Below are 22390 nucleotides of genomic sequence, written 5' to 3'. Positions count from 1 at the left end.
AATAGTGTATACAGACCCATTGTTTTTGCTTATGCTGTATTGGTTACGGGACTTGGACACTCATATGTCCCTAACGTCAATGGACCATAGCTTTAATGCGTTTGTTTGCATCTGCATACAGTACACTATTTTTATTTATTGGTTTGTCTGCGGGACTTGGACGCTCAAATTTCCTTAACATCAACGGACCATAGCTTTAACACGTTTGTTTGCGTCTGTATACAATATTTTTATTGATTGATTGATTTATTTTTTACACTCTCCATCTAACCATTGGTAGTGTGTACAGTATACAGTAACATTACAGTCATCACTGACCATTTGCCAGAGCTTGTAGATCAATCTACTGCTATTCACTCCACAGTATTGGATTAGTGGAGCATCAGCCACCCAGTGGTGAAGATGTGTATTGCATGCTGTGTATGTTATCGTGCTTAACGTGCCTGTCTGTGCAACAACCTAAGCTATCGCTTAGTTGCAACTAATCCTCTGTTTAGGCGGAGAAACTGCAACAATGAGGGAGGCTCCATCTGTATGCACCTTACCAATATAATGGTTTCTCACAATGGGAAACCTCTGAAGAAATGTATCATCCCTGGGATGAGGGCATCTTCAGTCAGTATTCACTATTCATGTAGGAAATCACATCATCTGGAAAATGCCTGTTTGTGTAGGAATATTACCAAGGTCATCATCATACAACAGCAGTTCAATCAGACTTGTGCCCCATGTCACTTCCTGCCCCCTGCATTTCTCAGCCACACTATCTCCCCCTTGCATCTCTCAGCCACTCCATAATTAGCCCCTTGCGTCTATCAGCCACACCATCATCTCCTACCTGCATTGCCTCTCAGCAATACCATCTCCCCCTGCATCCCTTGGCCACACTATCTCCCCTTGCATCTCTTAGCCACACCATCACATCCTTCCTGCACTGCCTCTCAACCATATCATCTCCCCCTGATTCTCTCAGCCACACCATCATCTTCTCCATGCATTGCCTCTCAGCCATACCAACTACTCCCTGAATCTCTCAGCCACATCATCACCCCCCTGCATTATCTCTCAGCCACACCATCATCTGGCCCCTGCATTGTTTCTCAGCACACCATCATCTCCCGCACCTGCGTTGTCTCTCAGTCATATCATCATCATCCCAACTGCATCATCGTTCGGCAACATCATTATCTACCCCAGTGCATCATCTCTCAGCCACATCATCCTTTCCCCACTGCATCATCTCTCAGCCATATCATCCTTTCCCCACTCTCAGCCACATCACCTTCCCCACTGCGTCATCTTTCAGTACACCATCTTCCCCACCTGCGTCATCTCTTAGCACACCATCTCCCCCACCTGCGTCATCTCTCAGCACACCATCTCCCCCACCTGCATAATCTCTCAGCACACCTTCTCCCCCACCTGCATCATCTCTCAGCACACCTTCTTCCCCACGAGTCATCTCTAAGCACACCTTCTCCCCCACGTGTCATCTCTCAGCACACTATCATTTTCCCCTTGCGTCATCTCTCAATACGCCGTCATGATCCTGCTTTAAATGCAGAAGGCCCCACCTCCGGTGGGGCAAATACAAAAGAAAAGAAAAAACAACTCAAAACTAAGGAAAAATCGGTGATAAACTTGTCATCGTACCAACTTACTGACGTAGAAATGAATGTTCTTTCTAAAGGTTTGAGTTTTATTCCTACTCCCAGATTTAATGACTTTCGGTGGTCAGTTGATAAATTCAAGCTGAGTAGGAAGTTGAGATTAGTTGAAAAATTTCAGACTACTCCAAAAATGGACAAGATGATTGTGCCTTTTAAGAAAAAGAGCGCTTATGACCCTCACACAATTCCACTATAAAAATATTTTCTAGAATGTTAAATCACAACATCCATGAGTCCGTTAAACAACACAAAAGGATTAGGTATAATTTAACAGCAGTGGAAAGGAAGGCACTCAATGACATTAAGAATAATACATTGATACAATAAGGTCAGCTGATAAGGGGGAGCTGTGGTCATATTAAACACTTGTGATTATGTAGCAGAGGCATTACGCCAATTAGCCGATACTGACATCTACAGACTACAAAGAGGTAATTCAGTAATACCATTTAAGAATCGCTTGGAGATAGCTCTTGCCAATGGCTGGATTATTGAGGACATATTCTTTTTTCTTAAGACAGATTTTTCGATTTGTCAGATTTTGTGTTTGCTGCTTAAAATACACAAAACTTTGGACAAGCCTCTGGGTCGTCCAATTATATCAGACCGTAATTCATTATTCTCAAATGTGGCACAATAAATTGACAGCTTTTTACAGACCTGTGTGAGTGGCACTTTGAGCTATTTGCAGGATACAAGCGATTTCTTAAGGTTAATTAATACTTTACCTGTTCTGGAACAAAAGATTTTTGTCACTATGGACGTTACGTCCTTATATACCGTGATTCCACATGGAGAAAGTTTATCAGTAGTCAAACAAGCTCTAATCAAATCACGTTCTATCTCCCCACCAGGCCCTTTAAAAGACAAGTTGGGAGTCTTAAGCAAAAATGATAATGACATAGCGGACACACTAAATGAGTTTTTTTCAACAGTGTTCACTCGTGAGGACCCAATTCAGGAACTAACGCACAATCTCAATAATGAGAATATCCCACTGATAGGTACTTATTTAAGCGAGGAAGTAGTCTGTGACCGATTAAATCATTTAAAGATTAATAAATCACCAGGGCCCGATGGTATTCATCCAAGGGTTCTAATGGAGCTTCACTCTGAACTGGCAAAACCGCTATCTTTGATCTTTAAGGATTCAGTTATATCAGGTATGGTTCCCAAAGACTGGCGTATAGCGGAAGTAGTGCCTATATTCAAAAAGGGAAGTAAAGCTGAACCAGGTAATTATAGACCAGTTAGTCTTACATCTATAGTGGGGAAAGTATTGGAAGGTATTCTAAGAGATAGTATTCAGAAGTTCCTTGAAACCAATAAGGTCATTAAAAGGAATCAACATGGGTTTATGAAGGACAGATCCTGTCAAACCAACTTACGTTGCTTTTATGAAACAGTAAACGCAAACCTAGATCAGGGTAAAGACGTGGATGTAATCTTTTTAGACTTTGCCAAAGCGTTCGATACTGTACCACACATGAGACTTATCTACAAGCTACAAGAATCAGGGCTAGGAAGCACAATATGCACTTGGGTCAAAAACTGGTTAGATAATAGGAAGCAGCGCGTTGTGGTTAATGGATCTTTTTCAACTTGGACTGAAGTGCTAAGTGGTGTGCCGCAAGGCTCAGTATTAGGACCGCTATTGTTCAATATTTTCATTAACGACCTAACAGAAGGTCTAGAGAGCATGGTGTCAATTTTTGCAGATGATACTAAATTGTGTAAGGCTATAAATACAGAGGAGGATGCCGAGTCTCGTCAGAATGACTTAGTTCAGGCCTGGCCAACCTGTGGCTCTCCAGATGTTGTGAAACTACACATCCCAGCATGCCTTGCCACAGTTTTAGCATTCCCTAATAGCAAAACTGTGGGAAAGCATGATGGGACTTGTAGTTTTACAACAGCTGGAGAGCCACAGGTTGGCCAGGCCTGACTTAGTTAAATTAGAAGCATGGGCAGCCAAATGGAGAATGCGCTTCAACACAGACAAGTGTAAGGTAATGCACTGTGGTAACAAGAACATAAATTACACCTACCTACTAAATGGGGTAAAATTAGGGGTTTCTGTACTGGAAAAGGACTTAGGTGTCCTCATAGATAGCAAGCTAAGCAGTAGTACCCAAAGTAGGACTGCAGCAAAGAAGGCTAATAAGATATTAGCATGCATAACACGGGGTATTGATGCTAGGGACGAGAGTATTATACTCCCGTTATATAAATCACTAGTGAGGCCACACCTTGAATACTGTGTACAATTCTGGGCACCGTACTACAAAAAGGATATCCTGGAGCTTGAAAAGGTACAGAGGAGGGCGACCAAACTAATTAAGGGCATGGAGACGATAGAATACAAGGAAAGGCTTGAAAGACTAGGCATGTTTACATTGGAAAAGCGGAGACTAAGAGGGGATATGATCAACATCTACAAATATATAAGGGGACAATACACAGAGCTTGTGCGGGACCTGTTTTTGGTTAGATCAACACAGAGGACTCGTGGACACTCGCTCAGGTTAGAGGAGAGGAGATTCCGCACAATACGGCGTAAAGGCTTTTTCACAGTAAGGACAATACATGTTTGGAATTCCCTGCCCGAGGGAGTTGTAATGGCGGAATCTGTCAACACCTTTAAGAATGGGTTAGATAAATTCCTAATGGATAAGGATATCCAGGGGTATGGTGCATAGTCATGCATTATAGTTACTATAAATAGGGATAAAATGTAACGGCTGACAGCAGCATCAGTCAGAAATTTTAGTCAAATCATCATGCATAGGAGACCACAAATAGGTTGAACTCGATGGACAATTGTCTTTTTTCAACCTCAGATACTATGTTACTATGTTACCAGTTGACTTTTTGGTTGACCTATTGGAAACAATCTTGACGTGCAAATACTTCCGTTATGGTGATCGATACTATCTCCAAACAGCGGGAACTGCGATCGGGAGTAACATAGCACAATCATATGCAAATTTATTTATGGATCCGTCTGAGAACACACACATATTCCCGCTGTTTAGAGACAGTATCGTTTTTTCATCACCTATTATCGACGATACATCCCTTATATGGACTGGTACTGAGAATGCTCTTTTAAATATGTTTGACTGTTTGAACCATCTATGGACCATAGTAGGGAGATCAATTTTTTTAGACGTTACGGTCTACACCACCAAACTAGGTTATGGCTACAGACTATATAAGAAGTTGACAGACCGCAACACTTTATTATCTTTTGATAAGTCATCACCTGGGTTCTTTGATGCAGAATTTTCTGGTTTTACAATTATTACAGGTCCTTCGGAACAATTCTGATACACTTACAGCAGCGATCAAGTTGGAAGAAATGATGTCTAGGTTTTTATTATTAATAATAATAATTTTATTTATATAGCGCTCTTTCTTCTATAGGACTTAAGGCGCTTAACAGATACATAGAATAATATAGTACAGAAACAATGAAGTACAGAACAGCTATTCATAAAATACAGAAGCATGTAGATACTAAAGGGACATTATGGAAATGCTTGAGTAAACAGGAAAGTCTTGAGTCTTATCTTAGAAGGATTCTATAGTTGGATCCTTTCGCACTGTGCGGGGAAGTGAGTTCCATAGAGTGGGAGCCGCATGACTGAAAGCTCGACCTCCAGATGAACTATGGGAGATTCTAGGTACTGCTAAAAGTCCTTCATCTACAGATCGCAGTAATCGAGTGGGGCAGTATGGGATCAGAAGCTGCTTCAGGTACCTTGGGCCCTTGTCACGTAGTGCTTTGAAACTCAGTAAGCCAAGCTTAAAGATGATTCGCCATCTTACAGGCAGCCAGTGAAGGGAATAGAGCAGGCATTCCCAACCACGGTCCTCAAGTCACACCAACAGTGCAGGTTTTAGTGATATCCTGGCTGCAGCACAGATGGTTAAATCAAAATAACTGAGCTACTAATTAAGTCAACTGTGCTGAAGCCTGGATATCACTAAAACCTACACTGTTAGTGTGCCTTGAGGACCATGGTTGGGAATGCCTGGAGCAGAGGATGGGTGTTATGTGGCTAGAACAGGGCTGGTTGATTAACAGCCTGGCAGCTGTGTTTTGCACCAGCTGTAAGCGGTGCAATTCTTTTGCTGGGAGACCAAGGTAGAAGGCACTACAGTAGTCTAATCGAGATGATACAAATGCATGGATGACTTTTGGCAGATCATCTGAGAGAATTAAGTGCTTGATTCTGGCTATGTTCCTCAGGTGAAAGAATGAAGATTTGATTGTGGCTGATATCTGATGTTTAAGTGTCAAGCCACCATCCAGGACAATGCCAAGATTCCACACACGATCAGTGGTTTGTAATTCTGAATCCCCAAGTGTAAGTCCAGTTGAGTGGCTATGCTGCAGTCTTGTCCTTTGGTGTAGCGGTCCTATCATAAGGACCTCTGTTTTATCAGGATTCATTCACAGCCAACTGGCACTCATCCACTCCTGGAGCTCAGCTAGACAGCCATTTAGGGTTGCTATTGGGTTATCAGTGCCCGGAGCAAAGGACAAGTACAGTTGTGTATCATCTGCATAGCAGTGGTAGACCAGGCAATGGTGCCTCATTATTTCACCGAATAGGAGCATGTATACTGCAAAAAGCATGGGGGATTGTATAGAACCTTATGGGACACCACATGGCAATGGTACTGATGGCGATGAGTATACTCCAGACGATACTTTCTGTAACCTGCCTGTGAGAAATTATTTGAACCAGCTTAAGACTGTGCCATCCAGTCCACAAAAATGTATCAGTCACTCAATCAGAAGCCCATGGTCCATGGTATCAAATGCTGCAGAGAGAGCCAGAAGGATTAAGATTGAACAGTCACCTCTGTCTCTTGCCATCACAAGATCATTTAACACACACACACACACACACACACACACACACACACACACACACACACTGTTTTAGTGCTATGTCTGAATCCTGATTGGAATGGATCATAAATATCATGGGTTGTCAAGTGGGTTTCGAGTTGATTTGCAACCAATTTCTCAATAACTTTTCATAGAAAAGGAAGGTTTGATACCGGTCTCTAGTTGGTCATGCAGTCGGGATCTAAAGTAGGTTTTTTAAGAAGAGGTCTAACAATTGCTTCCTTTAGGGGTCCAGGAAAAATGCTTGTCTGCAAAGAGCATTGAACAATTTTTGCAAAGACAGGACCAATTATATCCATATAACCTATTAGCTTGGTTGAGGAAGGGTCCAGATCACAGGTGGTGGGATGCAATATTCGAGCAATTTCAGCAATGTCCTTTACATCCACTGGGTCAGAGCAGGTCCATGAAGGCAGGCGGCTTATATTGGCAGGCTTTGTAGTTTGGCACTCCTTTGATGGCACTGTGGAGATTCCAGACCAGATGGTGGATATTTTATCTGCAAAGAAGTTTGCAAACTCGTTGCACCTTGCCTGTGATAGAGTTTCATCAGTCTGCAGGCATGCTGGCTTGCAAAGCATCTCCACTGTGCGGAAAAGTTGAGCTGGCCTATTGTTTGCTGTCGTGACCTCATTTGACAGGAACTATGATTTTTTTACGGGTGATTGTGGATTGATATTCTTCATTATGCTTTATTAGTTTTATTTTGTCATCCACTAGGTTAGTCTTCCTTCATAGTCTTTCCAGTCTATGCCCCCTTTTCTTGAGCTCACTAACACTGTTGTCATACCAGGGAGCATGACGTTGTGGTTTATGAGGTTTTATATGCACAGGGGCCATAATATCAATTGCAGCCATAACATCCCTATAATAACGGACTAGGGAGCAGGGATCTTCACAGGCACCCAGAATAGCGGAGAGATCCAGATTTGCTGCAAGAGCCTGGGGAGTCATACCCATCCTTGGACGATACCTGGTCAACTCCACAGGCAAAGATCTAATTTGAGGGGTTGCAACTGAGAACCAAAGGGAGTGGTGGTCTGACCCGATGACTGGGTTTATTTTTAGGTCAGTGACTTCTAATCCAATCTGAAAGACAAGATCAAGAGTGTGATCACGTCTATGTGGGGCAGAAGGAATGACCTGTGTGAAGCCCAGACCATTCATTGTGTACAGGAAATCTCAGAGGATGAGCCATCTTTGATGTTCCAGAACCAGGCTTGCAACAGTGTCTGCAAGTCCTTGTAGAAATATCTTTCCATCTCCAGGGGGCTGGTAACTCGTGGCTATAAAGATAAGACCATCAACATATACAAAGCACATAACATCTTCTCTAATGGCAACATCAAGAAAAAAAACGAGAAACAGAAACCGTTTGTCATCACCACTACATTTGACACAGCGGGACCCATGGTACAGAAGGCAATCAGGAATCTCTGGCCATTGCTTAAGAGTGATCCAGTCTTCTCTAAGCATGTACCTAATAAACCCCTGATAAGCTTTGGGAAAGGGACGTAACTTAAAAGATATCCTGATGCAACCAGACAGGTCACCTAAACAGGGACCTAGCATGTGGTTGTGCCACAAAAAATAGGATGCTATCGATGTATAAATTGCACCACCTGCAGGAGTATGACAGTTGGTGAATACTTACATCATCCACACACTGGAAAGAAGATAAAAAGATTGGTGACAGAGTGAGTTGCATTTCTGACTTTGTAATATATACCCTTACCTGCCCATGCTCTTTGATGTATGTGGGTAAAACCACCCGCCCATTCAGGGACAGGATGGCAAATCATTGTTTACCGATTATGGCAGCACTTACCAGTGGAGTTTCTGATAAACCAGTAGCCTGACATTTCTACGAAGCTCATCAGTTTGGACACTTTAAAATGTATGATCATAGACAGGGTTGCTCCCTTAAAGAGAGGTGGAAATCGTGCAAAATTGCTACTATGGCACAAGGCCGTTTGGATCCACAGATTGGATAGTATTCTACCTCGGGAATTGAACGATGCCATACATTATGGTGTTTTCCTGGATTGATTTGGACTATTTTTGCTGTACTTTTTTCATTTTTTACTTTTTTGTTGGTCTGTCTGTACTTTCATATACTATGGTCAGTGGCCTCATGCAAATATATATGTGCGCGTATGTACTTATTGGAGGAGTAAAAGAATAATATGAGATCTAATTGTTAATTATGCGAGGATTGTGAGTAATCCTAACACAATTTCTCTTACGTCCTAGAAGATGCTGGGGTCCACATTAGTACCATGGGGTATAGACGGGTCCACTAGGAGCCATTGGCACTTTAAGAGTTTGAGTGTGGCTGGCTCCTCCCTCTATGCCCCTCCTACCTGACTCAGTTTAGAAAATGTGCCCGGAGGAGCCGGTCACAGCTAGGGGAGCTTTCCTGAGTTTTTCTGGTAAAATGTTGTTTTAGAGTTTTTTGTTTTACAGGCAGGCTGCTGGCAACAGCCTCCATGCAGCGAGGGACTGAGGAGGGGAGCAGTGTCCGCCCTGCGGTGTCTGAGCCACTGTCTCCGCAGAGTGGACACTGAGCTCCAGAGGCGACTGATCGTTCTCCGCCACAGGGGACCGCTCTCCCCAGCAGCATGCCTCTACCCCCTTGCAGAGCTGAAGAATAGGTGGTGAGTAAGACACCGACCCTCCTAGCAAGCGGAGGGTCAGTGTGAAGATAGTGGCGACAGGGTAGAAGCGCAGTATTAACTGCGCCCCGGGGATGGTCAGCAGTACATGGTGCGGCGCTGTGAGGGGTGCCCTGAGCCAGCGCTACACCGGTCCAGAAGTATGTTGGGGTCACAGGATCTCAGCCAACACTAAATCCTCAGGCCAGTATAAGCAGAAGAAGAGCGGGAAGACAGCGCCATTTTGGGGGCGGAGCTTCTCCTCAGAGCGGACTAAGCAGCATTTCAGCGCCATTTTCCTGCCTGCACAGTGCTGACCAGGAAAGAAGGTCCCTCCACAGCAACTCCAGCTATCTGTAAACGGTACCAGGGGGTTGTAGAAGGGGGGGGGGGGGGGGGGGGGAGGCTGCAATACGACTGTGTATCCTATTAAAGTGCACAGTCAGCGCTGACAAGGGGTCTCCCTTTGGTAAAAGCAGTGTGTGTGGGTTGGCTCCAATCTTGCCATGTCTCTCTTGCCATTCTTGGGGGGGGAACGGTCTGCCCTCATCTGTGTGTGGAATGTTTGGTGGTCTCCTTTAGCTATGCCCAGGGACACTGTGTCATATGCTGCGGGAGGATATGTCCTCACAGGATGAACCCATTCCATGTAATCAGGATAGCACTGGTTTAGCACTGATTCCAGCAAGGGAACCTGAATGGTTTTCCTCTATCAAATCTTGGATTAATTAGATTTCTGACAGGGTTGCGAGTAATGAGTCTGCAACCCAGGTATTACAGAACTCAATGGCAGTATGGCCCGATTCTGGTACCTCAGGACGCCCCGCTATGTACCCCCCAAAAAGTGCGCCTGTTAACATCACGCAAGATGACACGGATACGGATTCTGATACCACAGACGGTAATGGGGATGTGTTGCGGGGGTCTGCCTCTCTTGCAAAGGGGGTGCAACTAATGATACAGGCTATCAGGGATGTGTTAAATATAAATGATACCACACCTGAGCAGGTTGAGGAGGCTTTTTTCACTGAAAATAAGAAAGCCTTGGTAATAAGAACAAAAATAACACCTACCTACTAAATGGGGTAAAATTAGGGGATTCTGTACTGGAAAAGGACTTAGGTGTCCTCAAAGATAGCAAACTAAGCAGTAGTACCCAAAGTAGGACTGCAGCAAAGAAGGCTAATAAGATATTAGTATGCATAAAACGGGGAATTGAAGCTAGGGACGAGAGTATTATACTCCCGTTATATAAATCACTTGTGAGGCCACACCTTGAATACTGTGTACAATTCTGGGAACCTTACTACAAAAAGGATATCCTGGAGCTAGAAAAGGTTCAGAGGCGGGCGACCAAACTAATTAAGGGTATGGAGACGCTGGAATACGAGGAAAGGCTTGCAAGACTAGGCATATTTACACTGGAAAAGAGAAGATTGAGAGGGGACATGATCAACATTTACAAATATAAAAGGGGACAATATACAGATCTTGTGCAGGACCTGTTTTTGGTTAGATCAACACAGAGAACTCGTGGACACTCGTTCAGGTTAGAGGAGAGGAGATTCCGCACAATATGGCATAAAGGCTTTTTTACGGTAAGGACGATACGTGTTTGGAATTCCCTGCCTGAGGGAGTTGTAATGGCCGACTCAGTCACCACCTTTAAGAATGGGTTAGATAAATTCCTAATGGATAAGGATATCCAGGGTTACGGGGCAGTCACGCACTATGGTTATTATAAAAAAAAGAGGGGTAAAACATAACGGCAGTCATCAACTTCAGTCAAAATTTTATACAAAATAATCGTGCATAGGAGACCACAAATAGGTTGAACTCGATGGACAATTGTCTTTTTTTCAACCTTAGATACTATGTTACTATGTAACCTTCCCTGCATCAAAGGAACTGAATGCTATATTTGAGAAAGCATGGAAAAACCCAGAGAAAATTCCAGATCCCTAAATGGGTCCAGGTGGTGTTTCCTTTCCCTGAGGATAGGAAAAAATGGGAAAACCCGCCTATTGTTGATGAATCTGTGTACAGACTCTCAAAAAAGGTGGTTTTACCTGTTCCATTTATCCGCCTTAAAATGGGCCAGCTAATAGAAAAATTGATAATACACTTAAATCAATGTACACTGCTGCATGGGCCATATTACGTCCCACTATTGCTAGTGCATGGATTGCAAGGGCTATAGTAAAGTGTTCGGCTACCTTACTAGAGGATTTGGATACGATGGATAGAGGGGATGTTGAATTGATTTTGCGTAACATTCACAATTCAGCAGGTTTTATGGTAGAATCCATGAAAGACCTATGTTCCATGGCTGCGGGGATCTCTTCCATGTCTGTTTCAGCTCGTTGGGGACTGTGCCTGCGCCAGTGGTCTGCTGACGCAGAATCCTGGAAAAGTGTGGAGTGTCTACCCTACACAGGTCAGGCTCTCTTTGGGGAAGCTTTGGATGCATGGATATCCATGGCTACAGCGTGTAAGTCTACGTTTCTTCCCTCAGCTGCTCCTGCTCCGAATAAATACTTCTCTTCATCAGCATCTCAGTCCTTTCGGCCTAACAAGCTTAGAAGGGCCAAACCGTCCAATACCTTCTTTAGGGGAGGTCGAGTTAAATCCAAGAAACCTGCTGCTGCAGGTTCCCAGGAACAAAAGCCTGCTTCAGGTACGCCAAAGTCCTCCGCATGACGGTGGACAACACGGCCTGGAGGTGGGGGAGAGATTCAGACAGTTCAGTAACGTCTGGGTATCGTCTGGCCTGGATCCCTGGGTGACAGATATTGTGTCCCAGGGATACAGGCTGGAAATTCAAAATCTCCCTCCTCACCGATTTTTCAAACCAGGCTTGCTAGTTCTACTGGCAGACAGAACTGTACCACAGGAAGCTGTCCAGAAGTTGGTGGAGGCACAGGCTATTGTACCAGTTCCTCCTCATTTACAAACCACAGGTTACTATTCAAACCTTTTCGTGGTACCGAAACTGGATGGTTCGGTCAGGCCCATTCTGAACCAAAAATCACTGAACCCCTTTCTAAAGGAGTTCAAGATGGAGTCTCTCAGGGCAGTGATATCAGGTCTGGAAGAGAGGGTATTCCCGGTATCCCTGGATATCAAGGCTGCGTACCTCCACATTCCGATTTGGCTGCCGCATCAGGCTTATCTCCGTTTCGCATTATTGGACTGTCATTTCCAGTTCCAGGCCCTGCCATTCGGCATCTCAACAGCACAGAGGGTGTTCACCAAGGTGATGGCAGAGATGATGGTTCTCCTCCGCAAACAAGGGGTGAACATCATTCCATATCTGGACGATCTGCTGATAAAGGCTTCGTCCAAGGAGAAGCAGTTGCAGTCCATTGTTCTTACAACGCACCACCTCAGAGTCCACGGTTGGATTCTGAATCTCCCAAAGTCACATTTGGAACCGACCCAGAGGTCGTCTTTTCTGGGGATGATCCTCAACACAGAGGTGCAGAGGGTGTTTCTTCCGCAGGAAAAGGCATTTGTATCACCAACAGTGGTCCGGGATGTCCTGAAGCCAGCCCGGGTGTCAGTTCATCACTGCATTTGCCTTTTGAAAGAGGGTGGCCTCTTACGAGGCTCTCCAATACGGGAAGTTCCATTCTCGGGCCTTCCAACTGGATCTCCTGGACAAGTGGTCAGGATCTCATCTCCACATGCACCAGATGATTCGTCTGTCGCCAAAGGCCAGGATTTCAATCCTCTGGTGGCTCCAATTGCCTCACCTTCTGGAGGGACGCAGGTACGGGATTCAGGACTGGGTCCTCCTAACCACGGATGCGAGCCTTCGGGGCTAGGGCACAGTCACCCAGGGGGAAACATTCCAAGGAAGGTGGTCATGTCTGGAAGCCGGCCTGCCCATCAACATCCTGGAACTAAGAGCAGTCTAGAACAGTCTTCTTCAGGCGGCCCATCTTCTAAGAAATCAGGTCATTCAAGTGCAGTCGGACAATGTAACGACAATGGCCTACATAAACCGACAGGGCGGAACGAAGAGCAGAGAGCAATGTCAGAGGTGACAAGAATCATCTACTGGGCAGAAAGACACGCATTAGCGCTCTCAGCGATCTTCATTCCGGGAGTAGGCAACTGGGAAGCAGACACGATCTCCATCCAGGGGAATGGGGTCACCATCCGGAGGTGTTCAAGGAAGTTTCAGACCTTTGGGGGTTACCCCAAATAGACATGATGGCCTCTCATCTCAACAAGAAGCTTCAACGCTATTGTTCCAGGTCGAGGGACCCACAAGCAGTGGACGCCCTGGTGTCTCTGTGGGTTTTCCGGTCGCTGTATGTGTTTCCACCTCTTGCACTCATTCCAAGAGTTCTAAAGCTCGTAAGGAGATCAAGGGTTCAGGTGATCCTCATTGCTCCGGACTGGCCAAGGCGGGCTTGGTACGCGGACCTTCTGAATCTCTTGCAGGAAGAGCCGAGGCCTCTTCCTCTTCGGGAGGATCTGCTGCTGCAGGGACCGTTCCCCTATAAAGACTTACCGCGGTTACGTTTGACGGCATGGAGGTTGAATGCCTGATACTAGCTCTGAAGGGCATTCCAAAGAATGTTATTCCTACCCTGATACAGGCTAGGAAAGGGGTAATGTCTAAACATTACCATTGTATTTGGAAGAAATAGTTTTCTTGGTGTGAATCCAAGCCGTTTCCTACGGTGGAGTTTCAACTCCGACGGTTTCACCTCTTCCTGCAAGCAGGTGTGGATATGGGCCTGAGGTCGGGATCTGTGAAGGTCCAGATTTCGGCACTCTCCATCTTCTTCCAGAAACAATTGGCTTCCCTCCCTGAGGTGCAGACTTTGTTGAAGGGAGTACTGCACATCCAACCTCTCTTTGTACCACCTACGGCGCCTTGGGACCTTAATGTGGTGTTGCAGTTTCTCCAGTCGGATTGGTTTGAACCTCTACAGGAGGTTGAGGTCAAATTTCTTACTTGGAAGGCGGTCACGTTGTTGGCCTTAGCTTCTGCTAGACGTGTGTCGGAATTCGGGGCTTTGTCCTGTAAAAGTCCTTACTTGATCTTCTATGAAGATAGAGCTGAACTCCGGCCACGTCAGCAGTTTCTTCCGAAGGTTGTGTTGGCATTTCATATCAACCAACCTATGGTGGTGCCAGTAGCTACTGACTCCTCAATTACATCAAAGTCCTTGGATGTTGTAAGGGCTCTGAAGATATATGTGAAGAGAACTTCTAGTCACAGAAAGTCGGACTCTGTTTGTCCTATATGATCCCAAGAAGATTGGGTGTCCTGCTTCTAAGCAGACTATTTCTCGATGGATTCGGTTCACTATCCAGCACGCTTATTCTACGGCAGGACTGCCATGTCCAAAATCTGTTAAGGCCCACTCTACTCGTAAGGTGGGGTCTCCCTGGGCAGCTGCCCGGGATGTCTCTGCATTGCAACTTTGCCGAGCTGCAACTTGGTCTGGGTCAAACACGTTTGCAAAGTTTTACAAGTTCGATACTTTGGCCTCTGATGATCTGAAGTTTAGTCAATCAGTTCTGCAGGAGCCTCCGCGCTCTCCCTCCCGTTCTGGGAGCTTTGGTACATCCCCATGGTACTAAAGTGGACCCCAGCATCCCCTGGTACGTAATAGAAAATAGGATTTTGGTTACCTACCGTAAATCCTTTTCACGTAGTCCGTAGAGTATGCTGGGCGCCCGACCAGCGCTTCATTTTCCTGCAATAGTTATCTGGTTCAGTACGACTTTGTTTTAGTTATGTACTGCATTGTTACTCTGTAAGTAATGTTTCAGCAGTTGCTGAGTTTTCAAGCTAAGCTAGTTTGATGTGCCTTGTATGTGAGCTGGTATGAATCTGGCCACTATCTGTGTTAAATCCTTCTCTTGAAGATGTCCGTCTCCTCGGGCACGGTTTCTAGACGGAGTCTGGTAGGAGGGGCATAGAGGGAGGAGCCAGCCCACACGCTCAAACTCTTAAAGTGCCAATGGCTCCTAGTGGACCCGTCTATACCCCATGGTACTAATGTGGACCCCAGCATCCTCTACTGACTACGAGAAAAGGATTTACCGGTAGGCAACCAAAATCCTATTTTCTCTATAGAACCTACTGTATACTAATAAATTCACTAATGATTAGACATAGACTGTGAATGGGCAGGGCTTTGTTGTGGGTGATGCTTTATTGATATGCTCTACCTTTAACCATAGGATGTGATTTAAGATATAAACCGGCCTGGAAGTCCGGTTATACAACCCAGAAGTGCGGCATACCGTGGAGCGCACTCCACAATTTTAACATGATTAAGCGGTTAGGAGCGTGTTTGTATTTTATACAACTCTTTGAATGGTCTGGTACTTCTCTATAAGAGATGCTTTACTGGGAGTATAGTGTGTGAAGCGCGGACGCCTACAGCCACGTGAACGGATTATGTGCTCAACAGGCCAGAAGTCTGGTTCCACAATCTGGAAATACAGCATACCGTGAAACATATGCCGCAATTTCAGCATGATTAAGCTGCTAGTAGCAACCCACGGCAGATCCCCACTCATTTACAGAATCTAGACGTAATGTGTTTTAACATCATGGGGACAAATGTAATATAGAGTGAGTTTCAGAAAGTGAAAGATTTGGTTAAGTATTTTCAGGTGGGTTTTTTTAAAGTGGCAATCCTTTACACTGCAAACCCAGGCTGATCTTGCTGTGTAAATGATTGCTACTTTAAAAAAACAAAACTGCAAAACCTTACCAAATCTCTCACTTTTTGAAACTCTCACTCTATTACAATTGGTCCCATGTGGTTTTTTAAAACATCTGACATTTTTTATGTCCGATTGTGTTGAATGACATGTGGGTGTACACTTTGTTTATTAGGGGGCGGGTTATAGAGGTAGGTATGTATGTGGGTAGTTTCCACTGTGCTGTTATCCTGATAAAGATGTATCTATATAAATAAATAAATACGAGAGCCCTCTCACTCACTCATCACTAATTCTCTTACTTCCGGATATGTTAGGAAGGTGAAGCTTAATATAGGTATTCTTCAGGTGGAAAATAGGAAAAATATATAATTAGTATTTTAATAAGCCTCCCCTAAGGGGGAGGCTTATTAAAATGCCTTGGGTTGTGTGAACTATAACGCCCATGCGGATAAAAATTTTAATTGTACCTCCAGTGTGTAGAATTCAATAAAATACATAAATGGTCCTGTCACTTTCTCCCGTACCTGCTATGGGTGCTCCTTGGGTAACGCCAAGAACCATGGATTAATATTTACTTACAGTAACACATCTCAAATCTCTAGGGATTTACCAAATTTTTAACACTCATTTATATTTACAACTGTGAAAATCAGAAACACCCATGTGAAGAACAGGTAGAACAGATAGTTATTAAATATTGTAAAACTAAACGGTTTTCAATATTCATTTACAAGTCTTTTAATGATATGAATATCTTGAACTTAGCACCAGAAACAATTTGTATTTACTAGATATACTCTGAACTTTTACATGGGCACCTGTCTCACAACTGCATACTGTATATGGAAACCTGCTATAAAAATGGGATTTTGGTACTTACCGAAAAATCCTTTTCTCGTAATCCATAGGGGACACTGGAGGCTAATTACACTGGGGATAGATGGGCTGGCTCTCAGGAGCTGGCACTTTAAATGATTGAAGAGAATGCAGACTCCTCCCCCTCCCCCCCCCCCACCTTTTCCCCACAAGCTCCAGTTTTAACAACTGAGCCGTAAGGAGATGAACAGAGGTGAACAACAATAACAACTAACCATTACAACCTTGAACCTGAATCACAACGCAGGCAGGAAACCGTGCAGGGCGGGCGTCCAGTGTCGCCTATGGATTCCAAGAGGAGGATTTATCGGCAAGTACCAAAATCCCATTTTCTCTAGCATCCACTAGGGGACACTGGAGGCTGATTACCCTGGGGACGTCCCAAAACTGTCCCTGTGGGTAGGAAAGCCCTAAGGAATCTGCAAAACAAGTCGTTCAAACCGCGAAGCGGAGACGGCAAACATATCAAACGTATAAAACCAAACTAAAATATAAGCCGTGGATCAGGTAGCTGCACGGCAAAGCTGTGACAGAGAGGCAGCAGGGCTCACCGCCCAAGACGGGCCCACGGACCGTGTGGAGTGTGCCAAAATAACCGCCAGAGGTTGGCGTGCGGAATGAAAGTAGGTTTGGCGAATGGCCAACTTAATCCATCTGGCCAAAGTCTACTTTGAAAAAGACCAACCACGCTTGACCGCATCATACAGCACAAAGAAGGCATCCGGTTTCCACACGTGTGCCGTCCTAGTGACATATATAGTAAGCACCCAGACCATATCTAGTGAAGATGGAGCCCCGGAGACATCCTTAAAAGCAGGAACCACGATCGGCTGGTTTATATGGAAAGCCAAAACCACCTTTGGTAGAAAACCGTAGTGTGTGCGGAGTTCCGCTCTATCTTCATGAAAGACCAAGTAAGGTGGGTTACACGATAAGGCACTTAGCGTCAGCTCGCAGGGTTTCTGATTTAAAGCCAAAAGGAGAACAGTTTTCCAAGTAAGAAACTTGAAATCCACCTCCTCCAAAGGTTAAAAAACAGAGGATTGTAAGAAGTGAAGGACCAAACTGAGGTCCCACGGATCAGAAGGTGGAATGAAAGTCTGTTGCACCCACAACACTCCCTGCAGAAAGACAATCATGCCGGAAGTGCAGACCTATCTTTTTCCAGCGCAAATTGGCAAAGCAGATACTTGTACTTTGAGAGAGCCGAGGCGTAGGCCCACTATCCAGGCCCATTTGTAAGAAAAGCAAAAAAGACGGGCCAATTTTAAAGATCGGGTGTCGAAACCTCTTTCCAAACACCAAGACATGTAGGCTCGCCCTATGCAGTGGTAATGGCCCGCAGTAACAGGTTTACGAGCCTTGAGTATTGTAGGGATTACTGGGGAAGGAATACCTTTACTTCTCAAGATAGAGGCTTCAAGAGCCATGCCGTTAAACGCAGCCGCGTCAAATCCGGGTGACGTAACGGCCCTTGCTGCAACAGGTCTGGACAAAGAGGCAGCAGCCACGGTTCGTCTGCGAGGAGCAGAAGGAGGTCCGAATACCAAGCTCTCCAAGGCCAATTCCGAACCACTAGAATGACCCACGTTGATTCTCTCTTGATCCGTTTGAGTACACGTGGTAGAAGTGGGAATGGAGGGAAGAGGTAAACCAGATCGTACGGCCAAGGATCCGTGAGAGTGTCTACATCATCTGCTCTGGAATCTTGAGTCCTGCCCAGATATCGCGGGAGTTGATTCAACCGGGAGTCCAGCAGAACCACTTGTGGAAAACCCCATCGCCGAACCAACTGTTGAAAAAGCTGGAGTAGAGAGCCCACTCTCCCAGGTGAAGGTCCTGACGGCTGAGATAATCCGCTTCCCAGTTGTCCACTCCTGGGATGAAAACCGCTAATATATGACTGTGAAGTTTTGCCCACCTTGGGATCCGAGCCACTTCTTGCATGGCCATGCGAATGCGTGTGCCGCCCTGGCAATTGATATAAATCGACTGTGGTTGATTGTCCGACTGCACTCGTACCGCTCTTGACTGAAGCAGGTGAACGGCTTCCCGAAGCGTATTGAAGATCGCACTCCGTTCCAATACATTTATGGGCAGTAACTGTTCCTGTTCTGACCAATTTCCTTGGAAGTAATACTCCAGTATCACAGCTGCCCAGCCTCGGTCATGACCAAAATCTAGTCCCATATGCCGAATCTCCTTCCCGCCATGAGGTTGTTCAAATGAAGCCACCAGAGAAGAGACATTCGGGTGCGCGTAGCTAGCTGTACCGTGCCTTGTAGATGTGACCCCGACCACTAGGTTAAGAGGTCTATCTGAAAGGTTCGGGAATGAAACCACCTGAATTGCGTCGTCTCGCAGGCTGCCACCATCTTCCCTAAGAGACGAATACAAAAGGGGTAATGACACCCTCTTTGGATTGAGGACTTTTTGAACCATCAGCCGGATATTCTGCGCCTTGGCCTCTGGCAGGAATATCCTCTGTAGGTTGGTTTCCAAAATCAGACCCAGAAATAGTATGCGCTGGGCTGGAAAGAGATTGAATTTGCTGAAATTGAGGAGCAAAAGGTCGTCTAGGTACGGTACAATCGTTACACCCCCCGAGAGCGAAGGTGTGCTACCATGACTGCCATGATCTTGGTGAACACTCTGGGAGCTGAAGACAGGGCGAAAGGAAGTGCTCTGAACAGATAATGATCCTGTAGAATTGCAAATCTCAAGAATTCCTGATGTGGCTCCCAAATGGGAACATGTAGGTATGCATCCTTTATGTCCAGTGATAACATGAACTCTTCTGGCTCCAGACTTACTATCACGGAACCAAATCGACTCCATCTTGAATCTGTGATACGCGAGATATTGATTCAAAGACTTCAAATTCAGGATAGGTCTTACCGAGCCGTCCGGCTTCGGGACCACAATAAGGTTTGAGTAGTAACCCTTCATTCATTGAGGGCCTGGGACCGGCTTTGAGACCATAGTGGTCAATAGAGACTGAATCGCTCCCTGAAGAGCAATCTTTTGTCCTCTGAAGCAGGAAGAACGGTGGTAAAGAACCGCGGTGGAGGTGAAACTTCGAAATCAATCATGTAACCCCTGGACATCAGGGCACGCACCCACGCATCTGTGGAGGTGTGCATCCACGCCTCCTGAAAATTTCGGAGACATGCACCGACCATGGGAGAGCCCAGGTGGGAAGGGAGTCCGTCATGCCACTGTTTTATCAGTGGGCTTGTGCTACTGGCGACGAGAGGTAGATTGTTGGCGACTACAGGCTCTTCCACCCTTGGGCTGACATGCAGAAGTTTCGGCTCTAGATCGAAAGGAAGCAGAGGTTCAAAAGGGCCGAAAAGACGGGCCAAAATAGGTCCGTTTAGGTGGAGGTGTTATGAACGGCAAAAAACGTGGATTTTCCACCCGTAGCTTGAGAAATGAGCTTGTCTAGATAGTCACCAAAAAGCACCTTCCCAGTAAATGGTTAAGGCTTCTGCCGTACTTTTATATTCTGCATCGGCCTTCCAAGAGCGCAGCCACAGTGCCCGGCGAGCAGCTACGGCTGAGGCTGAAATCCGTGCCCATACTTGGTAGATATCCTTTGAAGCTTCTCCCAGGTACGCTGCTGATTCTTTAATATGTTCTGCCAGAACAATTAATTTCGTCAAGTGGAACTCCTGCTTCCAAGTTAGAAATCCATTGGGCCGCCCAATGTTCTATAGCCTTATTCACCAAAGACCCTACCAACGTTGGTCTAAGTAAGACACCAGCGGCTTTGTAGATGGATTTCAGTGTCATTTCCATCTTACGGTCTGAAGGCTCCTTCCAGGCTGTTACCCCCGGAACTGGTAAAGCAGTCTTCTTTGACAATCGTGAAAGTGACGAGTCCACTGGGGGAGGTTGTTCCCATTTTTCAGTCATTGTAGCTGGAAAGAGATACGAAGCCAGGAACTGTTTCGGTACCTGGAATCTCTTATCCGGGCGTTTCCAGGCTTTGGACAAAAAAGTTTGTTGAAAAGTTTGGTGAAAAGGGAAACGTTATGGAGATTTGCGGTTAGAACCAAATAGAGAAGAATCCGAGGATTCCGGAAGAGCTGTGTCAGTGATGTTCAACACCTGGCGAACAGCTTTCATTATGGCTTCTACTCCTTGATCTCGCTGCATGTTATCCTCTACAATGGATACATCGTCGAGTTCACCCTCTTCCTCCGCTGTTCCTTGGGCCCACCCCCACCCCGTCGCTCTTCATCAGACTGAAGGATTGCTGGAAGAGTCCTTTTCTTTTTTGGGCGTACTGGTATAGGTTGACTGGCGGAGGAATCCATCCGTTTAACAAAGCCTTCTATGGATCTAACTAGAACCGTCGACCCCACGCTGGTTCTGCAGGGAGAGAAGGGGGTACACAAAGGGATCAATAGCTCTAGCAGAGTCTAGAGCTCTGTGAGAAGCTGCCAGTTCGGATCGGAGATCCGACATAATCTGTACTAAATTACAGGCCCAAGGGGGTTTTGAACCTTCCAAAGAGGCAATTTCTTATTGTACTTCGTACATGTAAAGAACTTCTGAGAAGTTTCCCTCCCCGACATTGTGGTTCCGGCACAAGGACACTACACCACTGACACACAGACAATAAGGGATAGGGAGCTAGATAGAGGAGGAGAAAGCACTCTCTAAGCCATAGGTCTGCAAACTCGGTCCTCATTACCCCACACAGTGCATGTTTTGCAGGTAACCCAGCAGGTGCACAGGTGTATTAATTACTCAGACACATTTTAAAGGTCCGCAGGTGGAGTTAATAATTTTACTTGTGATTCTGTGAGGAGACCTGAAACACATGCACTGTGTGGGGTAATGAGGACCGAGTTTGCAGACCTATGCTCTAAGCTTAAAAGCTATATCACTTGCTGAGCGCTGTCTGTTCCCTGCGCCTACATTTACTGTGAAACACCACTTATACTTAATAGTCACACATCTCCTTTCCATTGTGATCATTTGTGCCAAATGACTAAATTACCACATCCCAAAAGAAGTCATGTGTGCTTCCTTGACCAACAAGCAGACCTTGGATTAGGAAAGATACATATAGGGTCTGATTAAGAGATGTGTGCAAATACAATTTTTCGCTGTTGAGTGATCATTGGCCGTCTGTGCATTCATCTAAGTTGCATTGCGCATGTGCCGTGATGTTCTTGTGATGGCGGTCAGAGAAACTATTTGCAAAGGGATTGACAGTACGGGACCATTTGGGGGGCGGTAATGGGAGTAGCATAAATAATGCAGGCATGTTGTAACCATTTTGGGGGCTTGTTTGTGGCTGCGATCCAGCATGCAGCTGCAATGTCTCCTGTGTCTTACTTCCTGCAGTCATGCCGCATGAACGTAGGGCTAGTCTTTGTACGCTGGGATTGGCTATACTGCCTGTGGGCGTCTCAATTCAAATACAGGCAGCTGCTGAACTTGCATATTTTCGCACAACCGTGGTGTACATACTTACAGCTGCAGTATAGCAATATCATTTTTTTTAGTTGTTACTGTTTGCAAGTTATCAAGACATACACGTTAATGAG

This window comes from Pseudophryne corroboree, chromosome 9 (genome assembly GCF_028390025.1).
Source record: "Pseudophryne corroboree isolate aPseCor3 chromosome 9, aPseCor3.hap2, whole genome shotgun sequence".
Lineage (NCBI taxonomy): Eukaryota > Metazoa > Chordata > Amphibia > Anura > Myobatrachidae > Pseudophryne > Pseudophryne corroboree.
The sequence above is the reverse complement of the archived record's forward strand: the minus strand, read 5'-3'. Positions refer to the sequence as shown.